This window comes from Dermacentor silvarum, chromosome 2 (genome assembly GCF_013339745.2).
Source record: "Dermacentor silvarum isolate Dsil-2018 chromosome 2, BIME_Dsil_1.4, whole genome shotgun sequence".
Classification (NCBI taxonomy): domain Eukaryota; kingdom Metazoa; phylum Arthropoda; class Arachnida; order Ixodida; family Ixodidae; genus Dermacentor; species Dermacentor silvarum.
The window spans coordinates 40,809,284-40,828,956 of NC_051155.1; the positions used below are offsets into that span (position 1 = coordinate 40,809,284).

Genomic DNA, 19,673 nt, shown 5'->3' on the forward strand with positions numbered 1-19,673 from the left:
GCTGCCATGAAGTTTCTTTTCCTTCTTTTTCACGGGCGCATAAACATAGACAAAACAAAGTACATCAGGCCTCCTTTTCAACATTCGGAAAGAACAAATCATGATAAGTGCATAAGACATTTTTCAGCGCGCTGCAACACATTTAAATATTCATTTTTTCCCTCTGCAATTGAAGCCTGGAACCATTTGCCAGAAGAAATTGCGCATGTCGACTCTATCGAACAATTTGAAACCAAAATACGTGCACTTTTCAATGTAGTGCTCTGCTACAACATTGTGCTGCACAACTATGTCCTGATTGTTTGACGTTGCACTTTTCGCAGCTCTTACCCCTTGCCTGTATTATCTGCCTGGCACTGTTTTCTTTGATCTGTTCGTTCTGTTTGTATCTTATTTATTAGCGCTGTAAAAATTACCGCACTTAATTGCTTTCTCCTGTTTTGGCCCTCAAGGTATTGTTCTGTTCTGCTTGGGACCCACTCCTGTATGAGCCTGTAAAGGCTTACAGTATTGCTAAATAAATAAAAATAAAATAATAAATTATTCAATAATCAGCGAAAAACTGGCCACCCTTCTAAAGAAAGTGACGACGCCTTGGAATCGAACGCCAGTTCGTAAAGCTGGCGGGCACATTGTCACACCACTCGGCATGTGCACGGCACGAATAGAGATTCGCGGCTCTACGTTTGTTGCCAGCTTGAGCATTCTGCCTCAGTGTTCTCGAGACCTAATCATCGGCATGGACTTTCTCAGGGAGCACGGAGCTATCATCGACATTCGCCAACGCCTCGTCACTTTCTCGACAAAGAGCGCCGCAGCGACGACCAACACCATCCACCCTCGAGCACCTCTTCGTGTTATCGACGACGCTGTCACGTTACCACCGCGTGCAAGTGTCGTGGTTAAAGTGGCATGTGACAGGCTCTAATACGGTGAAGCGGTCGCAGAAAGCAATCACTCGTTCCTGCTTTCTCAAGGTGTTTGCCTAGCAAGAAGCCTTATTGATCTTCATGATGGCCCCTGTGACGTTCTTGTCACAAACTTCAGCTACGAACACCACCACCTTTTCCCCGGTACTGTCATCGCCTACGCCGACCCAATCGCCGATGTCACTGAATGTTTTGTTTCCGAGGCAATTGGCACTGCTGAAGCACCTTTACGCAACGTCGACATTAGTCCAACGTTTCCTGAAGACAACAAACAAGCCTTGCGCGAGCTGTTACTCGAGTTTCACTCTTGCGTTGCACGGTCGTCGAAGATACGTCAAACGGCGATTACGAAACACCGTATCATCACCTATGACGACGCGCACCCCATACGGCAACAGCCGTATCATGTTTCCCCAACCGAACGACATGCCATTCAAACGCAGGTGAAGGAAATGCTTCAAGACGGCGTAATACAGCCTTCATGCAGCCCCTGGTCATCGCCAGTCGTGCTTGTTAAAAAGAAAGATGGCACGCTTCGGTTTTGTGTTGACTACCGGCAGCTAAACAACGTCACAAAGACGTGTACCCGTTGCCTCGTGTCGACGATTCTCTGGACAGGCTGAGGCGCGCGAAGTATATCTCCTCTATCGACCTGAAAAGTGGCTACTGGCAAATTGAAGTAGATGAGCGGGACCGCGAGAAAACTGCCTTTGTTACTCCGGACGGCCTTTACGAATTTCGAGTACTCCCTTTCGGCCTCTGTTCCGCTCCAGCCACATTCCAGCGAATGATGGATACCGTTCTCGCTGACCTCAAATGGAAAAGCTGCCTCGTCTATCTCGATGATGTCGTTGTCTTTTCGGAATCTTTTGACGAGCACCTTCGACGCCTTCGGAATGTACTCGAAGCCATTCCATCGGCTGACCTTACCCTCAAGCCAGAGAAATGCCATTTTGGTTACGAGGAACTGAAGTTTCTCGGACACGTCGTGAGCGCGGCAGGTGTTCGGCCCGATCCCGAGAAGACTGCTGCCGTAGCTGCTTTTCCAGCTCCAACAGACAAAAAAAGTGTCAGACGATTTTTGGGCTTGTGCGCATATTATCGACGCTTCATTGAAAATTTTTCGAAGATTGCAGAGCCGCTATTTCGCCTTACGCGTGACGACGTGCCATTCCTCTGGACTGATGAACAACAGACCGCCTTTTCCGAGCTACAACGTCGATTGTCTTCTCCTCCCGTGCTTGGTCATTTCGATGAGGACGCCGACACAGAAGTACGCACTGACGCCAGCAATATCGGTCTCGGAGCTATCCTGGAGCAAAGGCAAGACGGGACTGAACGAGTTATAGCCTACGCGAGCCGCACTCTGTCACGCGCCGAGTCCAATTATTCCACCACAGAGAAGGAGTGCCTCGCGGTCATTTGGGCTACTACAAAGTTTAGGCCGTATCTCTACGGGCGGCCATTTAAAGTTGTGACCGATCATCACGCTTTATGCTGGTTGGCCAACCTTCGAGACCCTTCTGGACGATTAGCACGTTGGAGTCTACGACTCCAGGAATTTAACATCACCATCGTATACATCGTATCAGGCTGAAAACATGAAGATGCTGACACGCTATCACGAGCACCTGTTGAATCTGAGAATGCTGACGAGGAAGATGACAGCGCCTTCCTAGGAGCCCTCAGTGGGCCGGATCTGCTCGCTAAACAGCGATCGGACGCTGAGTTAAGGCCCATCATCGATAACTTAGAAGGCGGCATCGCGTCCATTCCTCGCTCGATTTCCCGACGGTTGTCGTCGTTTTGCCTACGAGAGGGCACCTTATACAAAAGAAACACAGGTGCCGGCGACAAACCACATCTTCTAGTAGTGCCTCAAGCCCTTCGCGACGACATTCTATTAGCCTGCCACGACGAGCCGACATCTGGTCACTTGGGCTACTCAAGGACTCTGGACAGGGTACGACAACTGTACTACTGGCCTAGACTGACTGCTTGCGTCAAACGCTACGTGAAAGGATGTCGTGAATGCCAGCGCCGCAAGTCACCCCCCTTCAAGCCTGCAGGCCTTCTACAACCCATCGACCCTCCGCGTACGCCGTTTGATCAAGTTGGAATGGACCTTCTTGTCCCATTTCCCTTGTCTTCCTCCGGCAATAAGTGGATCATTGTCGCAACCGATTACTTGACGCGTTACGCTGAGACGAAGGCACTACCACGGGGGACAGCATCTGAGGTTGCCCAGTTTCTTATGCATCACATTGTGCTTCGGCATGGCGCACCGTCTTCATCATCACTGACCGAGGGACCGCATTTACGGCGAAGCTCCTGGACGACATCTTCAAGTTGAGTTACACGAGTCATCGAAAGGCCACTGCATACCACCCTCAGACTAACGGCCTGACAGAAAGACTAAACAAAACACTGGCAGACATGATATCTATGTACGTGGATGTGCAACACAAAACGTGGGACGAAATCCTGCCGTACGTAACATTTGCGTACAACACTGCCACGCAGGAAAATACACGATTCACGCCATTTCGTCTCGTTTATGGTCGAGATGTTCAAACTATGCTCGACGCCATGATTCCGTATGACGACATCGATGAGCTCGACCAGTTAGCTCCTGACGTCGAGGAGTACATTCAGCGCGCCGAGGAAGCACGTCAACTGGCCCGGGTGCACATAAGACAGCAGCAGTCTACAGATGCAATAAGGTACAATCTCCACCATCTACAAGTTACCTATGAGCCCGGCGACCAAGTTTGGGTTTGGACCCCCATTAGACGGCGAGGCCTCAGCGAGAAACTCCTGAGCAAGTACTTCGGACCGTACACAGTACTAAGGCGTGTCAGCGACGTGAACTATGAAGTGATTCCTGACGGAGACCTGCCATCGTCCAAGCGCCGATTACCCCGTGCAGAGATTGTACATGTCGTCCGCCTCAAGCCGTATTTTACACGGTGATGTTCGCATAGTGTACTGTTGAACAAACTTTTTGCTGTAGTCGCGTCGTCCTCCGAAGAACTCCGAAGCGAATTTTTTTTCCCGACCACAGAACGCATTTTTTGCCTAGTGTGCATGTCCGTATCTGGGCTAGCACGTTTACATTTTTTTGTGCGTCTTCCCTAATTTGTGTACTTCCCATGTACGTCTTGTGTTTGAGCATCGAGTCGATGCTTCATTGGGAGGGGAATAATGCCACCTGGGTGTTTTGAGCCAGCCAACAATCATCATTGGGTGCCCAGCAAGAACGGAGAAGACGACGAAGTCGAAGATCCCGCGCTAGCTGGAGAACCGTCCCTTCGTGTCTGGCTGCTGGTACTGTTGCTTGGGCTTGCCTTAGCGCGTGACAATATATTTACGGCTAGTTTTGATGAAGATTGCCTACCACAATCATTTAGCAAAAGTCATATTATCTTAATCTCTAAAAGTAGTGACACAGAAAAATTGTGGTCTGTAGAATGCTATAGACCCATTACACTGACGAATGTAGACTACAGAATTTATGCAAAAGTCTTATCTAATCGACTACAGTATGCAATGGCATTACTTATTGGACCTCCCCAGACTTACGGATTAAAAGGCCGTTCCATAGAAACCTACATCTAGTCCGAACAGCTCTACAGCACTGCTCGTCCCACTCTGAACACTTTGCATTATTTCAGATCGATGTAGCCAAAGCATTTGACCGAGTGAACCACGCGTTCCTTTTCAAACTTTTAGAACATGTCAATGTTGGCTCCGTTGCGTTATTTACAAAGGTTGTTTACATGTGCTACACTAACTGTTCTACCAATATAATTGGTAATGGTAATCTGTCCGAGCCGGTGTCTATTCTTTCCTCGGTAAAACAGGGTTGTCCGTTATTACCACTTATATGCGTCCTTTATTTAGAGCCAATGTGTATACGCCTTTTAAAATGCAGTGACATTCATGGCTTTAACATTTTGGGCAATGAACTCAAAGTATTGGCTTACGCAGATGATCTTGCTTTGTTCTGCTCAAACCGAGCAGTGACAAGGTACTGTCATTGACTGAACAATTTGGCGTGGCGTGCCCAGATGAATTGGTCAAAAAGCTCACGTCCTTGGTTTGGCTTATGGGGATGTACACCGACTCAGTATGCTGGTACAGAATGGACAACCATGCCACCTAAATACCTTGGTGTTCCTTTTGATGCATATACGCTTAGTGCGCATTTCTGGCGGGAACATGTACCGGCACTTCACGCCATGCGGATAACTTTTCGCCACACCGCCTTTCTAGATTTGGTAGGGCGGCGGCTTGTAACTTGTTCCTGGCTACAAAAATATTTTATGTACTGCACACTGCTTGGACTGACATTCAACGATTTCATAGAATATTCGCTACTTTTGTGTGGTCCTCTACCTTTGAGCCTATGAGACGAGATAATAGAGATATTTCAGTTGTCCGGTAATCGGGTAAACTCGGGCGGAGCGGGCGTTGGGGTGGAACCGTAAACGTGAGTGGCCGGTATGCTGATGCCACCTGGTGGCGCAGACATTAAACAGTCAAAAACAGCGAGGATTGCAGTAACCAAGTGTATTCTACTTCGCTGCTGGTGTAAATTTTCGGCAGTGGGGTAATTGTGCTGTGTTGCTTCTTAAGTTGCAAAGACGCAATATTATTTTGGGATGTGCTCCAAGGAACTCGCAAGAAAGATTTCATTTTGAATCACCAAACCATCTGATACTTGATTGCACCCCACGGAGAACACGTGTCTTTTGATATGTTTTTTCTTAATTGGACTACATACCTTATGGATGACACGTATGTTGGACCGTTACGCCTCAACGTGTTCTTTCGTCGAAATTTCACTACGCTCAAATGATTGGTCACTCGAAGGACATGTATGACTTGACAGTGTCAACCAGACTAGTACCACCTCTTGTTACGTTGCTTGTCGTTCCCATCTTTTTAAGCTCAAGGCTACTTGTAGTTTTTGTGTGTGCAAGGTGTGCTCAACGAGATTTTAGGTCCTTTCTAGGCCATGCATATAAGATGTGTTGACTAGTGCTTGCATGTTTTCGCATATACTATTTTTCTCACACATAAATGATGCAGTACATAATATGAAGGAAAAAAACTGGCATGGCTCAGTGGTAGAGTAGCTGACTCCCACGCAGCGGGCTCGTGCTCGATCCCGGCGGGAAGTGGGTATTCTTTTTCTTGTTCCAGGTGCTAGCTGCTACGGACACTGGACACCACCGGTGGCGGCGGCAGCGGCGGCGGTGGCGGACACCATCGCCAACCGAAATGGCTATTAGAAAGAGCCCATAAAACCTTACGCTGTAAAAAACGTGTTTTCATTCTGTCTCGTCCCGGGTACAGTTAAGGCCCGCTGTCATTGATTATGCCACAGTGCTTTTCAAGTGGTACATACCTGTGATGTTTTATTATATCGACTCTTATTCTACTCCAGCAAGCGGCTTGCTTGCTTGATCACATTTTGCTAAGCTGCTCTGCACTCAACGGTAGTTACACAAATAGTTACCGTTTTTTAGCTACTACGTGTAATCCAGGTTAGGTGGCAGTAACAGGTACCGTAAATTAGATATGGACTTCTATGATGCCCTTATTATATGACAAACATGTTGCTCAGATTGCAATCTCAGCTTTGACTACGTATATGTTGTTCCTTCTAACGCATAGTTTTCTGTTTAGAATGTCCCATTCAAATGTCAATTAGCTCATTTTATTTACTACTGTGCGCACGCACGTTGACTTCAGGTCTGAAGTTTGAAATCCATGCCGTGGAATTTTTCTTTTCTTTGTTGTCCTGTGTAACTAGGCTATCTGGAGCCATAATTTTCTGTTTAGTATCTAACTCAGTATTTTTATCTGCTCACAAAACTGCGGATATAAATCTTCACATTCGTTCCCAGGCACAAGCTATGACTTCACCTCATTGCTGATAACCTTGTCTTGTCATTCTTAACCTTCCTCTACCTGTCTTCAAATTGGGGGCAATATGAAACCTCCCTTACCTTTGGATAGTATCCTTCAGCCTACCTAACAGTTCAGCATAGCACAGTGTACTGGCATTCGGGTATATTAGAAAATTAATTCGGTCGCTTGTTTCTGCATTCCGTGTTTTGTCTCTGCAGTACATCTTACTGCGTTTCCTGAATATGGCAATAATTATGTGCAATTGGTTTTTTTCCGCCAATGCTGCGAATAAATTAAAATTTTCTGGAAGAAACACACAGTTGCCATTTGTCTTCTCCGGCCTTCTTTTTCTGAGCTTTCGCGCTCAGCTTGCCAATGACTACACTATAGCGCTGCTAGCCGATAAGGCACAGCCAGCTCTTCTTGGTAGGCAGGTCTAACTAGGCAGCTCCAAGCTAAACACTTGGCAACTACAATCTCCGTACTGCAATCTTCGTCATGACTGGCCTCCGAATGAACCATCTCGGTGCCCTACCCTACACATGTAATAATGTAGCTTATCTCACCGCTTGCGTCGAAGGCATGGAGCATTTCGTGAGCAATAAGCCCGCCGATGGCACCAAAGTTTAGGGAACTGCAAACAAACAGACACCTACAATTACAACGTGTTTAAAACAAAGCACTTTCACTCGATACTACTTCCTTGTGTTACAGACATGCACTCAAAAACACTCGCACAGTGGACGCGGCTTCCTAGAGAACGAAATGTAAACTAACCGCGACTATTTTTCTACGTGTAGGTCTTAAGAAATCCTAATTTGGTATTTAATGTCCAAAAGCTACATCTCAGCTATGTGTGATGGTGTTGTAGAGGGCTGCGAAGTCACTTGGCGTTCTTGAAGGCCCCAACCAATATGAAGGAAACAGTACTGCAAAGGAACATGGAAACGAACAAGGAACGTGGCTTTAAACTAACATTTCGACAAGGGAACTTGGCTGAAGCAAAGTCCTCTTGTCGAAACATTATCCTAAAGCAACATTCCTTTTTTCATTACTCCTCATCAAAGAAATATAAGCAAAAAAAGCAGCTTTGCTTATCACGGCGTTAAAATCTTGGCGCCCCGACCAGGAATGAGGAACGTGACCTTGAGCTGAGCAGTCGAGCACTTCACCTATTGAGCTACAGCGGCGGATACGTATAGTTTCGCACACTGACATACATGTGTAACATTCGCATTGCCATTGCATACAGGCTGTCCCAACTAACATGCAACAATATTTAAAGATATGCAAATGCCACGTCACTGGATGGAACCAAGGTATTCTTGCTTGAAGTAACTCAGATTAATCTTTTTTTTGCATTCCGCCTAATTACATATTTAGTCTTAATAATAAATAATCAACTTCTCAAATATTATAATTAGATGAAGAGTGTCAATGAGAAAATTGTGGAGCAACATGACAAACACCCGATACAGCTCTCTGCTGCTCAATACGTGCTACATAAGTGTTTTTCCGAGCCTGAAAAAAGCTCGCAAATCTACGCAAAGTGCCTAGAGCGGCCAGTCGAGCGGGAAAATGAGTGTATTCGCGGGCTTCTTTCACGTTCGAAAAAGAAATACACTTTTACGTGTCACGTACTATGGAACAAAACGAAAAATCAGAGCCCTTCCCCTGTCGAGAAAACGGGGGTAAGCGAAGCTTATGGCAAGGCGACAGTGTCGCAGCAGTTCTGCTTCGTTAGCCCTAAACTCAGGGTCGGCGGCTCTTCGTTGACGCTTCTCCTTTCGAGAAAATGGGGGTAAGCGAAGCTTGTCGTGTGTGTTTATATGGTTTCGTGGTGATTGTCTTTCTTCTTTCTCTCTTTCTATCTCTCTTCATTTCTTTCTTTCTTTCTCTCTCTCTTTCTTCCTTTCTTTCTCTCTTTCTTCATTTCTCTCTCTCTTTCGTTGTGTCTCTCTCTCTGTTTCTATCTTTCTTTTTGTCCCTGGTATATGCCACTGAGCTTGGACCCTTTGTCCACTATCACCAGGATCGGCCCACTTTCCAGCGTGACACCACCACTACCACCACCGCCGCCGCCGACACTTGTGAGCCTATAAAGCTTCGTTTAAAATATGCAAACGCCAGGTAGCTGGACAGAACGAAGATAATGTTGTTTGCTGTCACTTGGAGATACTCAAATTATTTTTTTGTGCATTCCGTCTAAATACTTCATTTGTCATATTTACAAATATTATAATTCGATGGAAAGTGTCAGTGAAATATCTGACCTTCGTGGTGATTTCGTTTCTTTCTCTCTCTATCTCACTATGCACCTTTCCTTCTCTCTCTCTCTTTCTCTTTTTTTTGTCCCTGGTATGTGCCATTGAGCTCGGACCCTTTCTCCACTATCACCAGATCCGCCCACTTTTCAGAGTGACACCGCCGCCGCCACCACCACCACCGCCGACAGTTGTGAGCCTATAAAGCTTCGCTTAAAAGCTGTATCGGGAGTTTTTCAAGCGAAGCTTGTATACGCTATCGTACGCAGGCAGATGCAACACTACAGAAACCAGCTGCTCTCAGAGCTGCAAAGGTTGTCGGAACGCGTTCATTCTCGGAGCGCGCTCATGCCACTGCTCCCGCATTCGTCGTCGTCGTCGTCGTCTGCTTCCACAGCTAGCTGCGATGCCACTAATCATTCCAGCGTATAATTCAACTTCTCTACTGTCGTCGCAATGGGGAGGCCGCGTTTTCGGGGGTATGAGCCATTGCTTAAGGGGGTATGAGCCATTCGTTGTCTTGCGTAATGAACATAATTAATTTTGAAGCAATTTCATAAAACTCGGTACAAAATTTCATTGCGGTGAGGCCAATCACCTCTACATGGGCGTTTCCTTACCGCCGAGCTGGGCTCCGTGGATTTTCACTTATTGCGCCGTGCCAGCGCAATGGCGAATTCCCCCTGGAGATTGAAGCCTACCTTGCAGACGCCTGGGCTTCGCTTGGCCCACGATTCCGTGACCCCCCGTCAGTGTCACCAGCCCGAAACAGGTCTTCCAGCCCTCTCTTCAGGCCGAGCGCAACAAGGCGTCGCTCACCCAGCCCTGGCACTCGGGAAAACTAAGTCCAGCGACCTGCGGAGGTGAGGCCGCTGACGTTGCAAACGCTGAAGACCCTCCACTACGACGACTGCAATATGACGAAATTGAGACGCACAGCAAGCAGTGCAGTTCGGTGTCAGTAACTTGCGACGCACCAGTTACCATAGATGACCACGAAGTCACGGCGTTAATTGAAACGGGTGCGGAGACGTCTGTTATGAATCACAATTTCGCGCGTATACTGAACAAAGTATCGACGCAATCTGCCGGAACTCAGATTCATACTGCAGGAGGGCACCTCATAATTACAGAGGGCTCGTGCGTGGCACGAGTCAACTATCGGGGCTTCATGTACGTCGGCGACTTCGTCATTCTTCCTGAATGTTCAAAGGACCTTATACGAAGCATGGATTTCCTTGAGACGAACGGTCATAGCAAACAGTAATGACAGTGACCGTGATGTTGCGCGTCCCGTAGCCGATGATCACGTCACGTTGCCACCTAAGGGTAGCGTGCTTACTGTTGCCCGATGCGAAATGGAGACGACGCCGAAGGAATTGCTGAGGAAAACATTCCGCTGCTTCTTGAACGCAACATATGCATAGCCAGAGAAATTTTTCAGGTGCGAAACAAATGTACAGTTGTTTTGCTAACAAACTTTAGCAACGAGTATCGGCATGTACCACGAGGAAAGACAATCGCCTTTCTTCGCGAAATCATTGACGTTACTGACATTGGGACACTGGAAATCGCATTACCCAGCCTAAAAGAACGGATTCACGTTAATGCTGCTCTGCCAGACCAGCAGAAAGACCGTCTACTGAGTCTTGTGAATGAATTTGCCGACTTATTTTCCACGTCGCCCAAAGTACGGCGCACGGCCCTTTCACCAGCATCCTTACAGAGTGTCTCCAGTGGAAGGAGAAGTGATTAAGCAGCACGTGAAAGAGATGCTCCAAGACGACGTGATTCAGCCGTCCGCAAGCCCATGAGCCTCCCCTGTAGTTTTAGTCAGAAAGAAAGACAACACACTACGCTTCTCTGTAGATTACACAAAGTTAAACCATGTCACCAAGCGCGATGTCTATTCATTACCACGCATCGACGACAAATTGGACCGTCTACAACATGCAAAGATTTTTTTCTTCGTCGGATCTTAAATCCGGGTGTGATGAATACTCGCGCCGATGGACTGAATCTAATCACTGTCGCCTTTGAACGACTTGGCTAACTTTTGCTGCGCGTTAACTTAGGTGGACGGCGTTGGCCGTGCGCGCAGGAGCCACGAAGGAAGAATGTTCGTTCTTAGGGATCCGTTTCGAGACTGGTTTATTTGCAGTAGTAAAAGACTGGAGTGGGGAAAGGAAAGAGGAAAGAGAGAAGTAAAGAACACAGTAAAAGGGCGTGAGTCAGGCACGTGCAGTGCCGTGGAGAGGGTGCAGTGGCCACTATCGAGTCGGTGACACGTGGCACCGTGGTAATCACGATTATTTGCTCGGACGGTGTCGTTAATGGCGCCCCTTGGCTCTCGCTTGCTTCTCGATATCGTCTTCGCGGTTGTCATTGAGGGTCTTGTTAGGCGCCCCCGCCTCCGCTCTCGCTTCTTAGTAGCGTATTCACGGTTGTCATCGCAGGTCTTAACACCCGGTATTGGCAATTCGAAGTTGGTGAACAGGATCATGAAAAAACAGCGTTTGTGACAACTGACGGGCTTTATGAGTTCAAAGTTCACCTCTTCGGTCTCTGTTCCACACCTGCCACTTTTCAGCGGATGATGGATACCGGGCTTGCCGAACTCAAATGGCAAACCTGCCTTGTATACTTGGACGACTTCGCCGTGTTCTCGAGCACGTTTCAAGAGCACCTCGCACGACTCGAGAGCGTCGTCGCTGCGATCCGTACTCCCGACCTCCCCATCAAGCCTGAAAAATGTCAATTCGGGTTCCAAGAGTTCACATTTCTTGGCCACGTAATTGGTCCTAAAGGCGTCCGACCAGAGCCCGACAAGTTAGCTGCCGTCGCCGAGTTTTCACCACCCACAGAAAAGAAGGCTGCCCAGCGCTTCCTTGGTTTGTGCGCATATTATAGGCGCTTCGTCGAGAGATTCTCGAGAATTTCTGAGCCTCTGACACGGCTTACAAGCAACGATGTGCCTTTCATTTGGGCGGACGAGCAACAGCAGTCGTTCAATGAATTGCGCCAGCGTTTGCAAGCTGCCCCAATACTTTCTCATTTCGACGAAGACGATGGCACAGCGTCTACTGACGCCAGCAGTGCGGGTCTCGTCGTAGTTTTTGTGCAGTAGAAAGATGGCGCGGAAGAGCACTATTGCTTATGCAAGCCAGTCTCACCGAGGCTGAGAAAAGGTTAACCAGTGAAAAAAAATGGTTAGCGATTGTGTGGGCAATTAGTAAATTCCGACCCTACTTGTATGGTAGACCCTTTAAGGCCGTGTGTGATCACATCGCCCTGTGCTGGCTTGCCAACCTAAAGGATCCTTCAGGCAGACGAGCCCGCTATAGCCTGCACATACAAGAGCGCAGGCTAGACAACATTAACGTTGTCTACCGATCTCTAAGAAAGCACAGGAAGCACAGCACAGTGATGCGCGTGATTATTTGTCACGCGCACCACTCCCTACGACATCATCGGACCCTGACCATGACTTGCAATTTGTGGGCGTTGTCGACGCCGTAAAGTTTGCTGAGCGCCAGTGCGCTGACCCTGAGCTACTGCCGCTGATCGAGCACCTTAAAAGGAGTTAAATCTGTTTTACCTCGCTCGCTTGTTCGCGGCTTATCATCGTACTGTTTGCACAACAACGTCCTTTACAGGAAAAACTGCAGAAGTGGTCCAAATACGTACCTCCTTGTCTTGCCGTCGGCGCTGCGCCAAGGCATTTTGCAAGCCTTCCATGATGAGCCATGCGGAGGACACTTGGGATTCGCTAAGCCATTATCAAGCATACGACAGCAGCATTACTGGCCCCGGCATTTTCCTTCTGTGCAACGGTACGTGAGGACCTGCCGCAATTATCAGCGCCGCAAGAAACCTCCCCTTAAACCGGCTGGCTGTCTACACCCTGTGGACCCTCCTCAAGCACCGTTCCAACAAATAGAAATGGATCAGCTTGTCCCATTTCCAGTGACTTCTTCGCTAAACAGATGGATAGTCGTCGCTACCGACTACTTAACTCGGTATGCCGAAACCGAAGCTATTCCACAAGCAAACTCGTATGAAGTGGCCAAGTTTTTTGTCGCCACATCATCCTACGACACGGTGCACCATGTGTTCTCATCACCGATCACGGTACAGAATTTACAGCCGAACTTATTCAGGACGTTCTCCAGCTGACGCATAGGTCTCACCGCAAGAGCACTGCGTATCATCCCCAAACAAATGGCTTAACGAAACGACCGAACAGTACGCTGGCTGATATGCTTTCAGTGTATATCGACGTGCAGCGCAAGACGTGGGACGAGATTTTGCCATATGTGACATTCGCCTATAACACTGCAGTACAGGAGACCACACAGTCTACGCCGTTTGAACTTGTCTACGGGCGCCGCGTCACGTCAACACTTGACGCCATGCTACCTGTGGCTGATAATAGCCCGACCAACGAACACGTGGAAGAGTTCATCCAAACAGCCGAAGCTGCATGCCAGCTTGCTCGACACCGTATCCAGAACCAACAGCATACCGCCGCTCTTCGATACAGCCAGGGTCGACGCGACGTCCATTACAACACCGGCGACTGCGTGTGGAAGTGGACGCCCATCCGTAGCCATGAAATTTCGGAAAAGTTGCTCCGCCGGTATTTTGCTCCCTACAAGATTACACACCGCCTCAGTGACGTAACCTACGAAGCGCTGAAGTCCTCGCGTCCTCGCGCTGAAGTTGTTCATGTAGTGCGCATGACACCATACCATGCGCGTACGTGAACGTCCAGATGCACCTCAGAAGCTCAATTTCTTGCCGTCGAATTCGCTGACAGGACTTTTTGACACGACAGAGACGGTCGCTTTTCGCATGGGGGGCAATTGACACAGTGGTGGGGCTTCCGCACCGCGGTACGGCGCGCGCGAAGGTCGGCGACATGAAACACGATAAAGCGCGTAACCTGCTCGTTCTTCTGCTGGCCCGCCATTAAAGGGACGCGTCTATTTTCAAGCCTCCCTCTTCAGCCTGCGTAACAATATTTCATTTCTAACTCAACAAGAACTCCAAAGTTCGCGCGGAGTCCGTTTACAAGCAAAGAAATCAGGCATGTGATACCATTCACTGAGGAGCTTGTAAATGATGGACAACCGCTTTCAATCATCTTGTACACCCTGAGGAGGAAACAACTTTATTTCGCCAATTTGGCTTAGTGAGGGGGGTGACTACCAGGCGATGCCTTACATCCACATCCTCGGCTCTTTCGGTGGCCCGAAGTTGAACCTCCAGGCTGTGATCCCGGAGTATTGCTTTCCCCGTTTCACGTGAGGGAGATCTGGTGGGGGGGTCTTGGCTGCAGTCCCAGAGAATATGATTTGAGCAGGCGATGGGCCCACATAATGAGCAGTATGGGTCTATCAAGTCACCCTGACAAGCTTTGTAATAAAACAAGGCATTAGTGCCTTACCAGACGCATGTGTATTGTTGCGCTTGCAGACAGGAGAGCAGTGTGATACAAAGCCGCACCTTGTTTTCACGGGATGCAAACATTGTGACACTGGCCAAATGAAATGCCTGAACGAATTCGTATTTAGGCTTCATGAAATGAAGCAATACCTGTGAAATGACTGGAAATAATTGAGAAGGACTTGCTTTCAGCATGATTTCGGTTAGGAACTGGTGGCCTTGGTTAAACAAGCGCCGCTACACTGCTCCACAATCATCCGGAGCAGTGCTCAGATTCATCTTTCCATCTCCTTCACTACTCTAACAAGTGCTTAGATTTGATATATTTAAAAGAACTGAACATTTGGGAACCTTATATACTGCCTTCAGGAGTAAAAATTGAAACGAATAAGAAGAACTATTCGACCCATTACCGAAATTTTGAATATTCGCACGCGCTCAGTAATTCCAATTCCAATAGGAGATGTGAAGCCCGGCAACAAGCTTGGAATGGCGCTGACGAGGTACGCAAGAGACCTAGTCAGCGAGTTGCCTACTTGACCGCGGACATGCGCTCTGCTTGTGGTCCATGATTTCCTGGTAATTTGGCTTTCTGCGCAACTGAGCACACAAATCCGCGGCTCCGCGCTTTCTGTTCTTCGGGGAGAGTAGGTCTCTCCCACGCAAGGAATAAGAGAATGGCGGCAGAGTGCCAACTGTTGCAAGGAAGCTCAGAAGTCCCTCGAGTAGCACTGGCCTAGCTACATGAATCTTGACCTTGTTGACCGCCTGAGAGGGCGCAGAATACATTAGGCGACGAAACTAACAACAAATGCTTTAATGTCATCACAACGTAAAAATGCGCTTTTTAACCTCATCGTAATAAAGAGCGAAGGCGAAAACGCATAGGCGAAATGGCCCAATGTGCGCTGTGTATTTATAATTTCACGGGAATACTGTCACACGCAAAGGAGAATAAATCTTCTTTGTCAATGCTCGCGCAAGGGGCCCGTCGAGATCAGAGTTGCGGAGTGGCAACTCCGGAGTTGTAATGTTTTCAGGATCAAATACCCGGAATGCAATGGGAAATTGAATGACGACATCTGCTGGGATAGAATGGGAATGAAATGGGAGCTTAAGATTGCGGAACATAGTCCGGAAGTGCTAAATGCTGATTTTAGGCGCCACTGCAAAACCGGTAAACTAAACTACTCTTGGCCAATTGGTTCCACTTCTAACTTTTTGCTCAAAACGCCTGTTTTAGCATCCACCGTTAGGTGACATCTCAGTGGCTTTACTTATAAACAAGTTGATAGTATACACACTCCACACTTCTGATTACCCAGCAACTTGAATTTGTTAAAATGTACAAGTGCATTTAAAAACAGCAACTTGTAGTTAGTGTCTATTACAGCACTTTTTGTTAGCAAGTTAAGCTTGCGAAAACCTTAGATTTAATCAACTGTGGATTGAGTGAACGCTGATGGATGGATGCAAAACGTTAATGAAAGTCCTAAGGAGTGAACGCTGAAGAATTTTTCTATTTGGTGAGAGCATGCATGCTCGTTCGATGGCAAACGCGTGCAGAAAAAATGTTGCCACGTCGCAAGCGGTTGCACCAGTGTTGCCAGGTTTGGCTATATATAGCCAAATTGGGCTACGGGAAAAATTTTATGGCGTCGACTTGGACGAGTTGGCTCTGTGGCTATATTTGGGCTACTGAAAATCTGCGACTTGGCTGTGTTTGGGCTATAAGTGGCGCCATAATCCACGCTCCAGAGGTGGCTCTGATCGGGTAGAAGCCAATCTCGAAGGCTGTGTTTTAGCGGGCTGAGCCGGCCGCGTGGCTGTGCGCGTGTGCATGCGCGAACTGACCCCCCCCCCCCCCCCCCCCTCGTCGTTCCTTCCCTCTCTGCGCCGTTGTCTGAGCCGGTGGCTTTGATATTTGATGCACTTAAACTTACACCCCGCTTGACCGTTATGCACCCGATCTCCGGGCATCGGGATGAACCTGGGGGTAGTGGGTTTTTCACAATACACTGTACTAACATGGCTATGCTCAGGAAGGGAGAGCAATAACATAGGGTCTGGGCCGTACGGCGATCATGACACCGACATGAATGATGGTAAGCATGGGTGGGTGACACGCTCCAGTGTGTTCATGGCCATGTCTTCTGGATGAAGTATCGCGCCGGGCACAGCTTTAGACCTACTCCACCTATCTCGCGCGAAGCTTTACTGCCATTTTCCTTCACCTGCTAGATCAATTTTTGTCCGTGCTTACATTCGAGATTCACTTCAATAGGTTGGACGTAAGATCGGATCCACCTCAGAGAGAAGAATCCAAACATTGGGAAGTGGTCCAAGTATGCGATAATATATAAAAAAGGATGAGAGCAAGACCCCGAGCCAAAGATGGGTTCTGGTGCTTTCACTTCTAGATGGTTTGCCCGTAACGTCATGGATGCTGATACTCATTCTGCTAATATCGAAACATCTTTACCACGATGACATCAGTGCACTACGTCACGTGAACTTTACCCACCGTGTTAGCTTAGCTTGTGAGGTGTCGTGCTGCTGGCTCGAGGACGCGTGTTTGATTCCCGGCCACGGCGGCCGCATTTCGATCAAGGCGAAATGCAGGAACACCCGTGTACTTAGGTGTACGTTAAAGAACCCGAGGTGGCCAAAATTAATCCAGAGTCCCCCACTGCGTCATGCCTCCCAATCATATCGTGGTTTTGGCACGTAGAACCCCAGCAACTATTACATTTTTAGAATCGGGGCCTCAAACGTATTGGGGCCCCAAAGAAATAGCGTCGAAGCCACTGCGCATGCGCAAGACGGCAACTGTGTTTGGGTTTTGCTTCGGGCACGCTATTTCATCGGTTTAGCGGGAGCCCCAAAAGCTGCCCCAAAAGCTTTCGTCAACAAACATGGCGGCGCCCATCGAAGCGACGGCTCTAACCTAGCACAAAACTGGACTCGATTCGTGGTAATGCGTGAAGTTCGCAAGCTAGAAGAAGTGATTGCGGTTATCGCTTTCTCACAACTAACATGTGTAATGAAGATTGATTCATTATACGCCGCTGACTCCGAATTGAATTGTCGATTTCATGGCTCGTAGGCCTATCACGGATTGACTTGGTGCGTAAAGTTGGTTACTCAAAACTAACCCCAACAAGTTGCATGCTGCTAATAGAATAAGTTCTAAATTGTAATTAAAGGCGAAAACACGAAAGTCTAAATGACTTTTCTTATCATAATATGGTATATTTCATTTTAATATTTATAACAGCTTTGCTTTGACGCCGTAGTGACGCTTCAAACGCAACACGCTACCTGCAAACGCAAAACGCCGATTCCAAAACTCTTCATTCCTGCATGCCCCAACGCTAACACCCGCAAAGCTCTTTGGGGCCCCAAAGTTTAGGCGCCCCTTCTAAAACTTTATTAGCCATCAACATGGTTTGCTTTTTGACAATAACCGCTTTTCACAACATTACCACTGTTATCAATTTGTTGTTTACTATTGCTGTTTCTGCGCCGTCGCGGCTTTTACCATTACGAGCGAGTTAGTTCGGGACGTGCTCGTCGCCGAAAACGACTGCGCCCTTCTTACACTAGTGTGCCGGTTTGCGCAGTAATCTTTTAAAGCTCCACTTACACCGATTCAGACAGTGAGTGGCATCTGTTGCCTGTCCCTTTTCTTAACACATGTTCTTGGCGTGCTAGAGACCGAAGATGGCGGACAGTTTGATGTAATTGACACTATATAGGTAGTGTGTGTCCCAGCTAATCCGGGCAGAGCTAATTGAAAAACAAAAACAAAAAAGAGAAAACAAGATAGGGCGATCAGACAAATAACGCGAGATATCATAGCGCGAAAGACATGTTTTAGCTCACCAAAAAAGAAGCTGTGGGCACGTCGCCATCGCAGATCGCTGGACAGCTAAATTTCTACGCCGTAGGCATGAGATAACGTGAGAGATGGATGACGCTGAGCATCATTTTGTGTTCACGACAGTTAAAAAGCAGAGTTCGCAGTTAATATTACCGTAAATAACTAAAAATAATAACTTAGTACTATTTGTAAGAAAATAAAAGCGCTGATTTCGCCCTCTGCAACGATTCGCTGGAACTTAAGAGCTTCCGGGCCGAACCAAGAAATGTTCTGTGCAAGCATGATATCACTGTTGTTTAAAAGGGCCGACTGTCACGGCGGCAAGGACATTTTGTTATGACGGGTTGTGCAAAACAGGATTGCCGTAGTCGAATGCGAAAATGTATACACAAATAAAATTGGAAATAAAAATGGCTATATTGGCTACGAAATATTTTGCACTTTTATTCTGTTTGTCTACGTTTGGGCTACAACTTCTCTAAGTTTTGGCTACTGCCGCCTCGTAGGACCTGGCAACACTGGGTTGCACCCGGTGTGAGTCCACGGTGATTTGGAAAGCGAGCCATCTTTATTCGCGCACTGTCGACTATCCAGAAGCAACGATAGCAGGAGGGCCCAGACGTGTGCTGGAAAATGGTACCTGATTATGTGCCAGTAAATGTGAAACAAGAAAGGGCAGCAGACCTGATCGATTCCATCGGATCTGAGCTTATTTACGGCGACAGCAGCAGTCTCCTATAGAGTGAAGACCACCTTCTAACTTTTGCTTGCCTACCCTCTACTCAAATATTTGCGCGTGCTCACAATGGAGGTCACGGTGTAAATTTATTTTGTACTTTGCTTTAATCGAATAAACAACGATTAGAGAGATTACAGGCAACAACACCGTTAAAAGATAGGAGGCCGCGAAGCATGTGTTTTCTTGTGCGAGAAGTGTCCGGTAGGCTGTTTCAGGGACGCAGTCTCAGCGGGGTACTGAAAACGTCTTGCACGTGTTGCAGAGGGGGTATGGGTAAAGAAATGACGTAATCAGATTTGCAAGTTACATTTATTAGCGAATTAAAAATCATATATGATTAATTTCTGTTACAGGTTATGATGGTCTTACTGCATAATTTTGCAGTTCTGCTCACTTCGTATTTATAGAGGGGTTTATTTTGCAGAGGCCCTTTGGCGCACTGCGGTATATGAACAGTTCCCCCTAATGGTGGCGCCCCAGTTGCCCTGCCC

At 47.6% G+C, this 19,673-nt stretch overlaps 1 protein-coding gene and 1 long non-coding RNA gene across 2 annotated transcripts in view; both read right to left on the minus strand.

The window, feature by feature from the left end:
- LOC119439977 (membrane metallo-endopeptidase-like 1) overlaps positions 1-19,673 on the minus strand; it is a 668,359-nt gene that overhangs the window by 465,690 nt on the left and 182,996 nt on the right. The gene's annotated exons all lie outside the window — the stretch shown is intronic.
- LOC125942981 (uncharacterized) overlaps positions 1-19,673 on the minus strand; it is a 29,350-nt gene that overhangs the window by 3,546 nt on the left and 6,131 nt on the right. Inside the window, exon 3 of the long non-coding RNA XR_007465457.1 lies at positions 7,415-7,482. This is a non-coding gene — a long non-coding RNA (uncharacterized LOC125942981). The remainder of the gene's footprint in view (positions 1-7,414; positions 7,483-19,673) is intronic.